General features: G+C 37.9%; 1 long non-coding RNA gene across 1 annotated transcript in view; it reads right to left on the bottom strand.

Moving 5' to 3' along the window:
* Positions 1-16,967, bottom strand: part of LOC106148520 — a 50,129-nt gene extending 33,162 nt beyond the window's left edge. Inside the window, exon 1 of the long non-coding RNA XR_001234051.1 lies at positions 16,826-16,967. This is a non-coding gene — a long non-coding RNA (uncharacterized LOC106148520). The remainder of the gene's footprint in view (positions 1-16,825) is intronic.
* Between the last annotated feature and the right edge of the window lie 349 nt (positions 16,968-17,316).

The raw sequence follows: 17,316 nt of genomic DNA, 5'->3' as shown, positions 1-17,316 counted from the left end.
GCAAAATTTACTGCTGGGAAAAGCTTTGTTCTAACTTCTCAAGGTCCTGCTCAGTTTCCCATCTTTACCTCAGCTTTTCCCTTCACTTTCTCTCATGCCCCCTGAACTTGTTTGAAACTGAATAAGTACTGGCCATCCAGAGATGTCTTAGTCTTATCTCCAAGAGAGTTCTCACCTTTCTGAACCCCCAAACCATATTACTTGTTTCTTTTATTTAAGCCTTCACCATACACAATGTAGAAGATTGAGGACCCAGCCAAGCTCCCGATAAGGATGCAGTGTATTTAGCCCAATATTAAGTTCTCAGGGAATGTGTTTTTTAATGCCCAATGTAATCAGGGTGTTGACTTGAAAAAAAGAAAAAAACATTAATAGCAATAATTATGCAGCCTGAGCAATATCAAGTAAATCAGCTACAGTAGTATCTTCCATGAGAAACTGAATATTAATGTATCATAAGAACAAATTATGTAACATACTTTAGAGAAGAAATTTATAATTATGGTATAAACAGTAAGACCCAGTATTGACTTACAGCTAATATGAACTAAATGTAACTGCTATATCTCCACTAATGGTAGAAAAGAATTCAACAGTAATTTTATAGAGTTATCTAAAAATTAACAAAGCTTTATGATTATACCATTTAAAATATAGGCTGTTAGAACCAGGAGAATGCAAGAGCAAAAATTGAAACTTTAAACAATATATATGATATGAGGAGCAGAGAGAAGTGGTACAAAGGATCCTCTTGGGGAATAGAAAGAAGTTTATAGAATCATGTAAGAGTAAAGAAAAAATTGCCAAGAAATAAAAGCTAAAAGAAGAGGGGAAAAATAAGAAATCATAGAGGGAATAAAAATAAAGAGAAAAATTGAAGGGAGAAAATTAAAAGGGAGAAGAGGAAACAAGAAAAAAAAGAAAAAGATAAAAAGCAAGGAAAACAAACATAGGAAAATTCCTGAAGCCCCAACAAACTAGTGAAGAGAAAAAAAGAGAAATGTACACACACACCTACACAAAAAAAAAAATTTTAAAAGAAACATATATTTCTCTGTGATTTTGAGTGACATTTTCTTCCAGGATCTATAATTTTGGGGTCTAGCAATTGTCATTTTTCTCTGGGGCTCCCTCTTCCCAAGATGTAGTACTGTCCAAGTCAAGATGTGACCCTATTCATGCTGGTAGATAAAGAAGGATGTCAGACCCCAGATCCACACTGGATACAGGTACCAGCAGGTAGTAGGAGTAGGATGAGGGCTTCAATGCTGAGGCTTTCAAATCCACAGCAATTTAGACTACGTCTGGCCTCTGGCTGCTGTGTCCTTTAAGTCACACATCTTGAGGGGTGGGTATCTTTCCAGCCCACTCCACTCCACAGCCACAGTTTTCTCCTATGCCTGTCTCTCTCCCAATCACTCTGGGAGGGTCACATTGGGAACCCTGAAGTGAGGCCATCCTTGGCAGCTCTAACTTCCTGATCCAAACAATTAACCCTACCCTACAATGGCACCTGACCAAACACTTCCAGGGATATGGTGAGTACCTGGACTGGAATCACTCACCAGCTATCAACTATTGAGCAACTCCTGTGAGAAAACAATTCTACACTGTCTCTGCAAATCATGGCAACCACCAGTCTGTTCCACCACCACATTTCTCTCTGAGGCCCTTTGGAGTTCCTAGCCTTCACTTTGTTTATGTGGGATTGGTCTCCCTTTCTCATGGCCACAAATTGGGAGCCAGGGAGAAAGTTCAAGATGTTTCTTCTCTTCTCCATGTTGTATTCTGTCTCCTCAATTTCTATGTAGTTATTAATTTTCTTGTCAGTAGGCTCTTCCTGGTCCCAGTTTCTAGGAATCTCTCTCTCTCTCTCTTTCTCTCTCTCTCTCTCTCTCTCTCTCTCTCTCTCTCTCTGTGTGTGTGTGTGTGTGTGTATGTGTATGTGTTTCCAGTGTCTGGATTCCAAATCCCAGAGACGTTGAGCTATTGCTGCGCACTACTCTGCCATTTTCTCTACTATTTACTTCTCTTGAGAAGCTTTTAACACCAATTATTCCTACCAATCTATTCTATTTCTAGTGTTATAGATGGAGATAACAAATCATGATAACTTCCATCCCCAAGTTCTATCTTTTCCATTGTTCCTGTGAATAACACAAATAACTTTAAATTCATTTTACTCTAAATATAAAGTAAAAATATTAGACTTGTTGTCATCCAACAGAGTCTGAGGAGGGTCCCCAAGAAAGATGGGGAAGCTAAACCAGTGATAATGGATCTTTTAGAGCTTTCAATGCTAACAAATAGCTAGCTGTGGCACACCTGCCATAGGTTCACCACTACTGACCTAAACCTACCCTATCTGCAGAATAAACTGTAGTTTTATTGATCCTCATAGCAGAAAAAGAATCTCAGAGCTGGATGTGGTGGCACATTCCTATAATCCCAGCGCTGAGAAGGCTGAGGCAGGACAACCACTGTGAATTTGAGGCCAGCCTGGGCTACGTAGTGAATTCAAGGCCAACCTGAGCTACATGGCAAAACCCTATTTCAAAAACAAAACAAAACAAAACAAAATCTAAAAAAGGAAAAGAATTTTCAGTAAGACACATAAAGGGATTAATTAGGCAGAAAGTTTGAAGTACACACTCAAATAAATACAGTCTAGGCCCTCCAAAGAAAAAGGAAAATGATAGTGTGGGGCTAAGCATGTTTGGGGGGTGGATTTTTAGGTGGAAATCTGTGGACCCTGTAAACTTATAGAAAAAGAAAATGGAAGGCATTGGTTCTCTTCTATAGAGGAAGAAGATGATGGCTCATTCATAGGTGATAGCTGTTGGAATGATGTCTTATTTATAAGTAAGAAATTATAAGGAATGGCCAAAGTCCATTTGCAGGCAAAAGAGAATGGTCTGAGCTGAAAGACTATGGGATTTTTTCATTGAGATTGTGCTGTGAACTTGCATTTTTTATGAAAAACAATTTTAAAATTATGACTTCTCTTGTCTCCTTTTTACTTATCTTTATTTCTTCTACCCTATTTCACTGGCATTATGTCAAAGTGTGTGTGAGTGAGTGTGTGTGTGTGTGTGTGTGTGTGTAGCTACAATTTAAACAGCAGTAATCATTGGTCATGGTAAAGGCCTCAGTTTGAATTTTGCCTCTGGGGGAGGTACTTATGTCCCACATAGCAGTCATGGAACCTGAAGCTCCAGAGGATTTATCTTCTTAATGTCACATAGCTAGAAAGAAACCATCTGGAGTTCTGATCCAGGCCAACATGATTCTAAAACCATGCCTTTAACCCCTGCACATCCTATTGCTTCATTTCCCTCATACAATGCTTGTTATGAAGTTTAGCTAAATTGTTTCTCAATGCCTATTTCTGAAGTTTAAACTCCCTGTTTTCTCAGCCCATTCCAGTTAAATGTGTTTTACTTGGGGAGGGATTAATTTGTTTTGTCCTTCTTTTTTTGAAGTGACAATTTCCCAGTTCATTCTTCCAGTTTTAGCAATTTTGCTTCTATTCGTGACTGTGCAGACATTTTAAAGCTTTAATTCATGTTGTAATACTACTTTCCCTTTCATTGTCATGTCAGATACCTATTAACATTTCTTAAAAATTTATAAAGCAATTCCAAGCTGTCAGAGAAAAAAACCTCTTTAAATTTCAGATTATTAACTTGCTGCCTATTCTCTATGTAAATGTGTTTTCTATCAGGCAGTGGTGTCACACGACTATTTGTACAAGACTTAATATTCAGAAAGTAATTTTACAGTTTTACAGGTGAAGAATGTTTTCCTACACTCTCTGATCTTAAATGTGCTGTCAACTTCTTCTGTCTGTCATGTTCCCCTTTATTTTCAACCTTTCTTACTGTCTTTCATCTGAAGGCACTGGTGACCACTGCCTACAGTGGATACAAAGGCATCCTCGAGAAGGTGGAGTGCTGAACAGCAGAGAAACAGCCTCTCTGAGATGGGGTGTTCAGACACTGGAATATAGCAATGTAAGAAAGAGAAGGGGGGAAGTGGGTTCAAGGGGCCCAACAAGGATCTGAAGTGAACATTGAACCCCACAGAGAAAGGGAAGAGAGACTTCAACAAAGAAGAAGGAAGTGACAAGTTGTGCTTTCTCCCTGAGCCCTGATTCACTGCAGGGTTGGCAACCCAAACCTGCAGATGCATAGTGACTACTGATGACCCTAGAGGTGTCCACAGAGAAAGGCAACATGCATGCAGCAGACTACAATGGCTGGTGAGTTATTCCAGTCCAGACATCCCCCAGGGGAGGCCAACTTGCCAGTAGCCATCTTGGAGAGGAGCCAACTGAGGCAACTGAGTAACTGGGGGCTCCATCTAGCAATTCCTTGTTGGGACAAGGCAGAACTGATTTCAAGTAGACAAGATGTCAAGAAGTTAAGTTCAAGCCAGAAGAAGGCAAAAAGTCTTGAAGGCTGAACAAATTGGTTCCAGCCTCATAGCCAGAAACCAGAAACCTCATACCCAAACACCTCATAGACACAAACCCCATAGCCACAAACATCATAGCTAGAAACCTGGACTTCAAGGGAAACAAAGGTCCAGTTTTGCTGGGATTACCCACTACCACACCATAAATATACCATCGGCTTGTTGGGATTAATTAACATGGATCTGGGCTCTGTCTAACCAGCTGCTCTACCAGTGACAGCAGAGATGCATTTTGAAGTGTACATTTTTCTTTTCTTATTTGCTTCTATTTTTTTTCTTTTGTTTTCTTTTTTGGTTTTTTTTTTTTTTTTTTTTTTTGGTTTTTCTCCGGTACCGGGAACCGAACTCACGACCTTGCGCTTGCCAGGCAGGCGCTTTTGCCACTGAGCTAAATCCCCAGCCCCTCTTTTTTTGTTTATTTGTTTTGTTTTTATATGAGTGTGAACATTGTTTCTAGTTTGTTATTATTGCTGTTGTTCTGCTCCATTCATGTTTATATTTCTTCCTCCTCTGTTTCCCTCCTGTCTTCTTCACCAGTTTCCCAAAGTTTGTGTACTCTTGCTTTATCCTCCAGCCTTGTTTCTAATCTCTTCCTCTTCTTCAAGTTTTCCATTTTTCCTACTAACCACTTTTACATTTTCTCCCTTGAGGGTCAAATCATCATATTGAAGATATATTTACTGTATATAATTTTGTGGTTTGTTTTAGATTTTGTTATATAACTACAAATATGTTTCATATAGTTAAAGGTATCAATTCAATAGTTACCACAGTTTGTCATTTTCTAGGCTGTGTTTGATGCTGTTGTTATTGTTGATTGTGTTACTTTACCTAAGGTTACATAACTCTTCTAATCAGTTGTTCTTCTTGGTATGCCAAGACTTAGATCGCCTAAGAGTCATAAATAACACTAGGGCAGTGTCAGAGAACCAGGAGATAGGCTAAATAAGCAGGAACTTCTCATCCCCAATAAATTGAAAGAGTACAATCTTGCAATTGACTCAAAACCCAAAAGCCAGCTACATCTGGAAGACATCTCTGACAAGTAGTCATTTCCTAAGGGTTCTAAATACTAGCAATAAAATTACTTTCCATAAGCAATTTACAAGCATCAACCCAGTAATTAAACTAAAAAATACAAAATGAGAAGACACATAAGCAAGATTCAATCCCAGACTCCCAGCTCACCAAACATAAACCCAGAGGGTAGTGAGGTGAAACAATTCAAAAACTATCCACCTGAACTCTCTGAAGTAGTAACAGTGGAAGTAACAAAGCACATAAATAAAGATCTGGAAAAAAATAAATCAAAAATAATTCTCAGATAACTACATAGATGCAAATCATAATGAGAGACTTGGTTAGTGACTCTAGAGCAGATATAGATTTTTAAAAAAATAGAGGAGTTTAGGAAAATGATGGAAAACATTAATGCTCAATATAGGGAAGAAATGTAATCCATGAAACAGATTGAAACAGATATCCAGGAGATTGAAATTTCCATTGAAAGTATGCACAGTGGAATGAGCCATAGTGCAAAACAGAATATTAGATATAAAAGACAAGACTGAAGTTGACAATCAAGAAAAGAAATATTTCTTTAAAATTACAAGGGGCCATGAAAAATCAATCAAATACCTATCATTTCAGAAATTTCAGGTATATGACTTCTAAGGTCTTCTGTGTTGGTATCTCCAGGACTTGTTCTGGGTGGGGTAGAGGTCTTGCTAGGTGATGCAAAGAAGAGTAACATAAGATTGATTGGAGTCAATGAAAAAGCAGGCAATAGTGCAAATGACATTAAAAAGCTGTTCACAGAAGTAATGGTGGAAATTTCCCAAGCATGGAAAAAGAATTTGACATTAAGTTAGGCATATAAAACTCCAATTATCTATGGTCAAAAAAATCTACAGCAAGGTATATAATAGTCAAGATTTCAGAAATTCAACACAAAAACAGCTTTTAGAGACAAGAAACAAATCACCTATAAAGGAAAGCCCATCAGAATCACAGCAGACTTCTCAACATAAACACGCAGCTCAAGGAGAGCTTAGAGTAAAGTATTTCAAGCCCTAAAAGTAAACAAGTTCCAATCAACATTGATGTACCCCACAAAACTACCTTTGAAAATTGATGGAGAAATAAGATACTTCCATGATGAAGGACACTTGAAGAAATTCATGAACATCAGCCAAGCACTCCAAAATGTTCTGAAGGACATTCTAGAAAGAGAAAACAAGGACGCAACTCCATGAACCCCAACAGAAGAAATCTACAAGGCAGGGAAAACAGCCAGAGGGGGAAAAAAGAAAATGAACAACAGGAATATCACATGACAAGGATAAGTCAATATATATCAGTTATAACCATCAATGTAACTGGTTTCAGTTTCACCAGTCAAAAGAAATGGACTGGAAGAACGGCTCAACAAACAAGAATCAGCAATATGCTGCATACAAGAAACACATTTAATTCAAAAAAATTCACAGACTGAAAGGTGAAGAATAGAAAACAATACTCCATGCAACAGTAATCCAGAGAAAAGTAGGGTTAGCTATCCTATTCACATACAAAGTGTATTTCAAGCCAAGACTTGTTAAGAGAGACAAAGAAAGTCACTACATTCTTGTAAAGAGAACAATACAATAGAAAGAGATAAAAATAATAAATATATATGCACTAAATACCAGCATACCCAAGTATCTAAAATAAATAATACAATTGTAATGGGGAATCTCAATACTCTGCTGTCAAAAATAAACAGATCAACTAGATAAAAAATCTACAAAGAAATATCAGAACTAAACCAAACATTTGAACAAATGGACATAGATGTCTATAGAATGCTCCACCCCATAACATCAGAATATACATTCTTCTAAGCTGCATACAGGACATTCTCCAAGATAGCCACATACTAACTCATAGGAAATGCTTAAATAAATGCAAAGGAACTGAAATTATCCCACACATATTATCCAACTACAGTGCAATGAAATTGGAAATCAATAGCAAAAGAAACCACAAGAACTTCATAATCACATGGAAAGTAAATAGCACCCTCCTGAACAACCAATGGGTCACAGATGAAATTGAAGAAGAAATTAGACAGTTTTGGGCTGGGGATCTTACTCAGTGACACAAGTGCCTGCCTAGCAAGTGTAAGGTCCTGAGTTTGATTCCCAGTACCAAAAAAAAAAAAAAAAAAATTAGACAGTTTCTATAATTAAACAATAATGCAAATACAGTATACCAGAACTTATGGAATGCAATGAAAACAGTTCTATCAGGGAAACTGATAGCAGTGAATTCCCACATTAGAAAAACAGAATGAGCTCAAATGAACAACCTAATGTTGAACCTGAAACTTCTAGAAAAAGAAGAGCAAGAAAAGCCCAAACCTCATGTGAGGCAGGAAATTCTGAAGATCAGAGCAGAAATTAATGTAATGGAGACTAAGAAAACAATACGAAGAATCAACGAATGAAAGAGTTGATTCTTTGAAAGATTAAATAGAATTAATAAACTCTTAGCCAACCTCATCAAAAAGAGGATAGACTAAAATCCATTGAACTAGGAATGAAAAAGGGAAAATCACAGCAGAAATCCAGAAGATCAACTATATCTACCTTGAGAAACTGTATTCTAATAGGATGAAAAACAGAAGAAATGGACAGATTTCTAGATATATAAATTACCAAAGCTGAATCAAGGAACTATAAAAATTCTACATAAACAAAAATCAGTCAATGAAATTGAATATGTAATTAAATGGATTCACTCTGAATTCTACAAGAAATTTAGAGAAGACTTGATGTCACTACTTCTCAAACTATTTGAAACTGAAAGAGAAGCAATACTTCCAAATTCATTCTTGGAAGCAAGCATTACCCTAACACCAAACCAGAAAAGGATCCAACTAAAAAAGAACAACAGACCAATTTTTCTTATGAATATAGACACAAAAATCCTCAATAAAATACTAGCAAATAGAATGTTATGAATTGTTAATAAGATTATAGGTTATGACCAAGTAGGACTCATCCCACGGATGCAGGGATGGTTCAACATATGCAAGTCAATAAATGTAATATACCATATTAACAGAGCCAAGGACAAAACCATATAACCACCTCAATAGATGCAGAACAATCGTTTGACAAAGTCTAGCACCCATTCAAAAAAAAAAAAAAAAAAAAAAACCCTCTTCAGATAATTAGAATAGATGGTCTTTATCTCAATCTGATAAAATTTATCTATGACAAACCAACAGCCAATCTCATATTAAATGGACAAAAAATGAAAGCTTTCACTGTAAAATCAGGAACAAGACAAGGGTGTCTACTATGATGACTCCTATTCAGGATAGTTCTGGAAACATTAGCCAGAGTTATTAGACAAGAAAAAGAAATAAAAGGAATAAGGATAGGAAAGGAAGAAGTTAAATTTTAATTATTTGCACATGACATGATACTCTATATATAAGATTCCAAAAACTCCACCAAAGCAATTTTAGATTAATAACCCAATTCAGTAGCATAGCTGGATACAAAGTCAACACTCAAAAATTAATAGCACTCTTGTATGCAAATAACAAACTCACTGAAAGAGAAATTAGGGAAATAATACCTTTCACAATAGCATCCAAAAAACTGAAAAACCTAGGAATCAATCTCATGAAGGAAGTAAAAGACCTCTACATTGAAAACTACAGTACTCTGAAAAAGGAGATTGAAGAGGATATCAGAAAATGGAAAGGTATCCCTTGTTCTTGCATAGCAAGAGCTAACATAGTAAAAACGGCCATATTTCCAAATTTTTATGCAGAGTTAATGCAATTCCAATCTAAATACCAATAGCATACCTCACGGAATTCAAGAAAACAATCCTAAAGGTCATTTGGAATGAAAAGAGACCTCGAATAGCTAAAGCAATTCTGGACAACAAAGGCAAGTCAGAAGGCATCACAATCCCTGACTTAAACTATACAACAAAGTTACTGTGATTTGTTTTTAAAAAGTATGGTACTGGCAAAAAACAAACCCCAAGGATCAATGGAACAAAAGAAGATGCACAAATAACTCCAAACACACTCAGCAACCTTCTCTTAGACAAAGGAGCCAAACTCATTCACTGGAAGAAAGATAGCCTCTCTAATAAGTGGTGCTGGGAAAACTGGTTTTCCATACGCCAAAGATTAAAACTAGACCCATATCTTTCACCAAGCACTAAACAAAATCAAGATGGATCAATATGTACACCAAATCTCCTAGAAGATAAAACAGGTAGAAGTTTTGAAGACATTGGTGTAGGCAAAGTCTTTATGAAGAAAACCCTGATTGCACAGGAAATATCACAAAGAATCAACAACTGAGATCTTAGCTTATTAAAAAGTTTTGAACAGCAAAATAAACCACCAACAGAGTTAAAAAGATACCCGCAGAGTGAGAAAAATTTGTTTTCAGCTCTTCCTCTGACAAAGTACTAATATCTAGAATATATAAATAACTCAAAAATCAGGACCCCCCCAAATTTAAAGACCTGATCAAAAATGCCCATCTGAAAAGAATAGACAGTTTTTAGATGAAGGAGTAGAAACAGCACATAAATATATGAAAAAATGTTCAATATCACTGGTCATTCAAGAGATGAAAATGAAAACAACACTGAGATTTCATCTCACCCCAGAAAGAATGGCTATCATCAAGAAATCAACCAATAATAAATGCAGGCCGGGCTGTGGGAAAAAAGGCACACTTCTCCACTGTTGGTGGGAGTGTAGGCTGGTGCAACCACTGTGCAAATCAGTTGTGGAAATTCCTCAAAAAACTAAAAGTAGAGATTCCATTTGATCCAGGTATTCCCTTTCTTGGTATCTTCCTGAAAGAATTAAAAGCATCGTACCCCAGCAATATATACATATCCAAGCTTATGGCAGCACAGTTTGGAAATAGCCCAAATGCCCATCGACTGGTAATGGAAAAAGAAGATGTGGGATTTTTATACAACAGAGTACAGCTTAGCAATGAATAAGGATAAGCTTGAGACATTTCTAGCTAAATGGATGAACCTTGAGACCTTACTCTTAAGTGAAATAAATCAGATACACATGTTTAAATACTGCACTGTTTCTCTGGTGTGGAAAACTAAAAGTATAAATAAGGATGAAAATGTACAATAGATACTGGGAAATGGGGAAAGAAATGTTTAGTGAGAAGGGGAACACAAGAGGGAGGAGGAAAAGAAAAAAGGGACAAGAAAACAAGAATAGTAGGAAAAAATGGAGACAAAGTTTTATAAATAAGCAGGGGAAGAGGAGTTGAAGGGAGGGGAGGAAAATGGGAAAAAATAAGAAGCAAGGTATATTATATACAGGTACAAATTCCGTGAGATGAATGCTATCATTATGCATATATAAAATGTAGCAATAAAATTTTTTAAAATGCAAAAAAACCCCAAATACCAACAGCCAAAAAAAAATTAACACCACTTAAATGTAGTGCTCTTAAATCATAGTTCTTTACAGAAAAGTGTTCATAATAGTACATACTTGATAATAATCATCAAAAAACAAAATGAAATGACCTTGAAAAGTGATATAACCCAATGTATCCATCTTCTTTGTCTATAGTTAATCTTACAGTGTAAAAAGGACACTGACACTACAAACTTCAATCTTTCCTTAGAACAGAAGTAAAATCCCAAGAATCCATTTTTCACAGACAAACGTCTTGGAGTGGCATCCTCCCCACTTTTGGAAGACATTCAGGGTTTCATCCACACTTCTGAACTCATTGTAAAGAACAAGAAAGTTGCGGATATTCATTAAATATCACTATGTTCTTTCCTCGGTTGGTTCTTCTTCACAGACATGGATTTAATCAAATGTTTGATGGAGAAGAACACTGAGGTGTTACAGGACTGACAATCTGAGTCTCAGGAAATGTAAGGTTTGAGAAATAAATGCCGTGGTGATTGAAAGAGTGTTTGAAACTCTCTCAAATTAATATCTGTTATTGTCCTGTCCCAGATGTCTCAGAAGCTTATCCAATTTTAGGTGGATGAGTTTGTCACTGGACAGGATACAGGAGGTCTCCCAAAGAGGAGATGGGTACTTCAACTTGACCTTGATTCTTATCACAGAGAAAAATTTCAGGACGCATCGGTGAGAGGCATTCATCAACCACAAAACAAAACTAACCTTTATGGATTAAATGAGGAGGGCTAGAGTCTGGTTGACCATTATCTCAGTTCTGGTTTTGCAAGATGGCTTTGGGAAAAGCCTTTATTGGTTGAGGGGGAATTTGGCCTCCATGAAATGACTGTTTCAGTTTGGGGCCATCTGAATTTTGTAAAATGGCTGGAATCGAAGGTAACTCTATATTTAGGGAAATGACTGAAGATTGTAGGGGCTTACTGGTAATTTAATGTCACTACAAATCTTTAGTATTGCTATCCTCAGACTTAAATGGAATGAGATAGGTTATATAAATTTAGGGCCAATTGTGTATTACTACCTTTTAAATAGACTCTTCAGAAGTGATTAACATACTTAAATGCAGAGCCCAGCAAGGATCTGATCAGAGGATTTAAGGTAATGGAGACAGATACAACATGAACATTAAGCTTTGTTCTGCTCTTAGTTACCTCATGGGCCTCTATAGGCCCAAGTGAAGAGTCACTGTTTTATTAGTAAAAGCAAGTTTTAAATCCATGATTGCTTCAGAGGAAAGCAAATATCATGCTTTTAATAAGTAACAGGCTAAGGGCCCAGAAGTTTGTTTGGCCTATGTCCCTACAGTGGTCTCTGACTATGTCATTTTGTTGCTGGGTTTGGGGGTGCTGGAATCTCCTTCTGGAGGTAGTTTGCAGGTTCTTTCTGTCCTGAGCAGAGTTAGTCAAGACAAGCACTAATGGGAGCAAAGTTTTATTAAAGGTAAGAAAAGAAACAAGCTCTGCAGAGCAAGCTTGGGCCAAGTACATATAGGAAAGAGAGTACACCCTGCGGTGTGAGGGCGGGCCACCATGCAAGAGAACACAGTGACGAAAACTCAGTGTGGACTGTCCTGGTTGTACCACCCACTCCTCAGACTGAGGTTAGGTCTAGGCCAGCCTGTGAAACCCTGCTCATGTTCTCAGGAGAAGTCCACATGCATGGCTTTGGAACTGTTCTTCTGAGACCTTGTCACACCCACTTTCCCAGTGAATTTTCACCATGCCCTACCCTCTTGCCTGAATTTTAACAAATTAGCACTCATCTATACACTATAAAACCATTAAAAATGAAGACACAGATAACAGCTTTGTTTGCCCCACTAAAAACCTCATGTAGAACCCTAAATAATAGAAGAAACCGAAGGGAATTGATCTAGCATTATCCAAGAGGAAGTACTTGGGACACAGTCCACATTTTATCTTGTGTGCCATAGAGGAGACACTTCTGAGGCAGGGCAGAAATTAAGCAGGAAGGAAAGAGACACGGAAAATCATAATTTATAAAGTACACTTTTAAGAAGATTGTGACTTCAAAACACAATCAAAGTTAACCAGAATTTTCCATATTTGCATTCCCTAGGCTTATTTAATGCTTCTTTTCTTCCAGGGCCATCAGACCCCAAATCCCTTAAGGATATTAGAAGTCTAAAGGTTAAAAAAAAAAAAAAAGGTAGACACCTAATACTAAGAGAAACAGATTCAACGTGAGGTTATGCCTGGGTGGGGTGGGGCGGTGCCCTCTCATGGTGTCCTACTCATGTGCTAGTGCTGATGGAAGATGAGAAAGAAAATGAAATCATGCCAGGCCACTAGGTCAACTACAGTCCAGATTCCTGTCAGACTCCCCTTCGCTCCAGTCAGTGCTGTGCAGCAGGTGGGAGGGGAAGCCTGTGTTCTCTGAGTTTTCCTCTGGTGCATCAGGAAAGAAAGATGAATGGCAACTCGGTGGTTCAGTGTGGATGGCTGGAATCCTGGCATTTTCCTCTTTCCTTCAGCCAGCAGCTCTAAGCTGTGATTGGAAGAAGAAAGAGGACAAACACCCGCTTCCACTGGACCACACCTTAAAGGTGTGTCATCAGGGCTTTGCCCACAGGCCAGCTGTGGGAAGAGCTCCATTTCAGCCCTTAAGCTGTCCGCACGGCGTCTCCCACAACCTCCAGCACAGCTGGTAGTACTATTACCAGATTATTGTGCACAATGCACAAGGATTGAATGTAGCATGAGACAGTGAGGAAAAGGCAGCATAATTTTAATCAGGAGACAGTACCCTCGGTGACTGGGCTCCTGCCAGCAGAAATGACACAAGTGCTTGAGATCATTGGGCTTAAGAATTTGAAATATTGTGCGTGTCTAAGGCACCTCCCATTGGGTCTTCCAAAGCATGATTGACAATATGATTGACAGGCTGCTGAGTCATGCCTACTGGATCTACTTTGCATGTTTCTTTCCCATAATTCACTTTGCTATACTTGGATGTATGAGATGCAGTCCATATACATGAACCTTCAGGGAGCTCCAAGTGAAGAAAGGTCATGCAGGAGGATCTGGTACACACATATACTATCTTCACCTCTGGCAGCTAGGCCTTAGGACAAAGATGGGAGTTCCATTGAGTGGAGGGGAGTGGTCGTGTAGCCCCAATTGTACATTCTCTATTAGTTCTCTATTAATATCACACAGGGTTGCTTCTCCAATGTCAGCTTCCTCCCTCCACTTTATTTGGTTTTGATATTCTTTTCTTAATGTTTATTTCATTTTATTCATTTGCTATGACTCTGTTTTTGCTTGACCTTTTTATAGAGAAGAGTAGCAATTTTTTTCCTAGTTTTATCAGAGATTTATTAAGACATGCTTTCTGTGACCCTTTTATTTTATTTTCATTTTGTATCTTTTTTAACTTTTATTTTTATTAGTATACGTTTGCAGTACACAATGATTATATTCATCATGGGGAGTTGGTACATGTACCCAATACTTATTTTTTTATGCCCTTACTCCTTTCCTTACCATTTGTGAAAGATCTATCTCTGTTTCCTATTATTTATCCAGTGACACAAATGTTTCAAAGAACACTTTTTAGGCAAAACATCTTAGATAATCTATCTTAAAAATAAATACATACATACATACATACATACACACCATAGACTGGGCCCTGCTCTTCTTCTGTAAAATGGGCCGTTACTTTACTTGTAAAAGGAGCTATTATTTTTCCATCTGTAGGTAGGCCATAAAACAAGCCCAAACTTCCTACAGATTCACGAATTCCACAGATTTCCCCTGCCCAAAGCAGAAATATCTCCATCTCCAAACTAGAATGTGCCGACCTACACTTATTTCTTTGAGTGTGTACTTTTAAATTCTGCCTAGTAAACCTCTCTGTTTCTCAAGGATGGAAGTCAGCAAACGTGCAACCTGTCCTGTGGGTGGGATGAGTCAAGCTTTCCTGTCTCTGCCTTAGAAACTCCCTGGACCCTGTCCAGTGACATTTCCATGTTCCAAGTTTTCTGGAGCATCAGAAAACTGAGTCACACATCAAAATGCAAGTAATGGCTATCTGTGACTGGTGAGATTAAAAGTGTTTCATTTCTGTTATACTTTCTTTAAAATTTCCACAAAAACATATAAAGAGAAAGACTAGCATTTAATTTTTAAGACACATATAAGGAAGCTCAAAAAATATATATAGCTTGTGTTTCTGGCTCCTATAGGGAAACAAATAAGTGGTAAAATAAAAGGCTATTTGATCGTTTGAAGGCCACTTGGGAATAGCAAATTTCAGGAGAGAAAAATTGCATTTTTCTGTGTTCAAGGACCCATGTTTTCATTTCCTTTACCCAGAGAAGTCAGTGGCAAGTAGATGATATGTATTTTAACTACACCCTAAGAGCCCTGTATCAGCCACAGCAGGTGCAGTGGCCAAGTAGGGGCTCTTCTGATGTTTAAAATCCAAAAATCTGACTCACTTTGAGAACTCAGGGGCTCCTAATACTTAGCCTTTTGGGCAATGAGTGCTGGCCCTCTTGGGGGTGTGGTGTAAACTGCCTGCAACATTTCCTATCTGAAGCCTCTTCTCCCCTTTCTTCTGCTGAGAGGCCATTACTGCCTTTTAAACACTGACTCTCCACCAGACCCTGCTGTTCAACCCAAACTAACTCCCCGGACTATTTTCTGGGCTGGTTTCCCTCCATCCTGATTTCCCATCAAGCTACAGCCGGATCACATCCATCACTTGCTGGGGTTGAAGTTGACAGTGAGTTCAAAGAATCCAGAGTGTTTTGGGGCCATCCCAAAGCAAACGACATCGGTGTTATCAAAGTACTGGCTCTGCAAAATGGATGGTCCTGGAGGACATTATGTTAAGTGATGTTTAGTGAAATAAGCCAGGCACAAAATACCAAATATTGCATCATTTCTCTCGTTTATGAGATCTAAAAAAAAGTTGATTTTGTTGATGGAAGAGTAAAATAGTGCTCACTAGAGTCTGGGAAGGGTACGTGGGAGTGCAGAGAAGGGGGAGAGGGCTTGGATAATGGGCACAAAATAGGTAGAAAGAATAGGTTTGTATTCTACAGCCAGTAGGGTACCTATGGTTTCTGACAATTTATTATATATTTTATAAAGAGCAAAGAGGGAGGAGTTTGAAGGATATCAACACAAATGATAAAGACATTTAAGGAGATGGAAATGCTAATTACCTAGACTTGATCATTACACATCATATGCATATATCAAATTATCACCCTGTTCTCCCATAAATATATAAATTGTGTGTTAGTTAAAATGTTTTAAAACATTTCTGAATGACCAAAAGGAAAAGAAAATTTTTTTCACTTTGGAGTCAAGAAGTGAGCCAAATTCTCTGCTCTGCCATTTACCTGCTGCATGACTTCCAACAGATTAATCTCCCTAAGACTTAGGTTTTTATTTTTAAAATGGGGATAATAAATAAAACTTCACAGAATTGCTTTACCACCTGGATGTAAGGATTAAATGAGATGATGTATGTAAAACACTAGGCACAATGCTAGACATCTTGAAACCTCTCATTGATAGCCCATTATTATTATTATTACTATTATTATTATTATTAAATGCTTGATATTTAGACTCTAAAGTGAATGGAAAAGAGCTCTGGATTGTCTAGAAGACCTCAGTTCTACTTGCTTAAGTTGTGTGTTGTGAAAGGAAGGTACCATGCCAGGGTCACAGCAAGACCCACACGATATGCTCAAAGGGTGTGTTAAAAAGAGTTTAATCAGGGATTATTTACAAACGGGTGATGTCTTAGTCAGGTTTTTGTTGCTGGGACAAAATACCTGAGAAAACCAATTTATAAGGAAGAAAGGTTTACCTTGGCTCCCAGTTTCAGAGGTTTCAGTCCGTGGTTTCTTGGCCTCATTCCTTTGAGCCTGTGGTAATGAAGCACGTCACAGTGGGGAGCACATGGTGGAGTGAGACTGCTCACCCCAGGGTGGCTAGGAAGCAAAGAAAGACAGAAAGAAGCCACAGTCTCACTATCCCCTTCCAGGACACATTTCCAATGACTTCACTTCCTCCAGTTAGGCACTACCTTTTAAAGTTTCCATCAGCTCTAGTACTGTCACAGACTGACAACCAAGTCTTTTACTATGTGGATTGTGAGGGCATATTTAATAGCCAAACCATGCCGGGCATTGTAATGTAGTCCTATAATCTCAGCACTCTCCGAGCCTGAGGCAGGAGGATTGCCAAGTTTGAATCTAGCCTGGGCAAGTTAGCAAATTAGTGAGAACCTGTCTCAAAATAATAAATAAATAGAATAAAAAGGGTGGGGATGTAGCATAGTGTGAAGGTCCTGGGTTC

This window comes from Chinchilla lanigera, unplaced genomic scaffold, assembly GCF_000276665.1.
Source record: "Chinchilla lanigera isolate Chin_1 unplaced genomic scaffold, ChiLan1.0 scaffold00022, whole genome shotgun sequence".
NCBI lineage: Eukaryota > Metazoa > Chordata > Mammalia > Rodentia > Chinchillidae > Chinchilla > Chinchilla lanigera.
The sequence above is the reverse complement of the archived record's forward strand: the minus strand, read 5'-3'. Positions and strand labels throughout refer to the sequence as shown.